This window comes from Propithecus coquereli, unplaced genomic scaffold (genome assembly GCF_000956105.1).
Source record: "Propithecus coquereli isolate 6110/MARCELLA unplaced genomic scaffold, Pcoq_1.0 Scaffold182, whole genome shotgun sequence".
Classification (NCBI taxonomy): Eukaryota; Metazoa; Chordata; class Mammalia; order Primates; family Indriidae; genus Propithecus; species Propithecus coquereli.
The window spans coordinates 1,064,914-1,065,990 of NW_012142968.1; positions in this window are offsets into that span (position 1 = coordinate 1,064,914).

Consider the following 1,077-nt stretch of genomic DNA (forward strand, 5'->3'; position numbering starts at 1 on the left):
GATCTTTACTCAAGTAAATAGGACACACCATATACGATGGATCTAACTATAATTTATCAATTGGTATGTAAATCATAATGCAGGTTACTTTTAGAAGTATAAGTGGAAAAGTAAAAGTAATTTGCTTTTAAAATTGCAAGCATATTATCTTCTATGCTAGATGGAGATCATCTAATGTAAATAGAGCCCTGTGCTTCTGATAAAGGTTTTAATGTCGCTTCTCATCAAATTGAGATCAATAGTGCATTGTTTCTTTTTTATAGTATACAGGAAATAAATGGGTGGCATTAATTCAGGCCTGAGTAGATAGATAGCCATATCGGAATAAGAGAATTAGGACAAATAAGTATCATTATTTGAGAAGTTAACATGGATGCAAGGACTGAATAAATGAATTCTAAAGACTCCACTCACCCATCTAGTCATTTGTGTAGAGTTTACCAAAATAGCAAGGGCCTAACATTTCTCTATAATATAAGGAGAGAGATTCAGCATATCAGGAAGAAAAAGTATACTGTGGGTGGGTACACGGACTGACCATGCCTCCTGCCAATAGCAGATGGTAGCCATGGGTGGGCTATTTTGTAGGCCTGACACTCTGATGGCCCCTGCCTATTTGCTGATGGCAGGATTAAATATTTTACTAAATAAATGTACTATACTGACTGTTACAGGTTATGAGAGCTCAGTCTTGCAAATTGAGTTGCTTGCTGGAGATTTTATGATAGCTACCACACCTTAGCGGTTTGAAGAGTATGTGGCCCCACGTTCTTACATAAATTAGTGATGATCTTTATGGTTTTTGTAGCTTAGCTACCACCAATTCTTTATCCCAGTGAATAAAGGAGAAATTACTATTTTACTCAGGTAATATACATTATTATTATAGAACACGGGTAGAATAGGAAGATTTCTATATGCAACTTATATTGTACGTATCGTTTCTTTATTGAAATAAGAGTATATCAGGAGATGTGATTTTTTTCCTTAAATTCCTTCTATTAAAAGCATGCTGTTGATTGGTAAGAGAATGTTATTTCTGCCAACTTCATAAACTTGGAAATTGGATTATTTAAT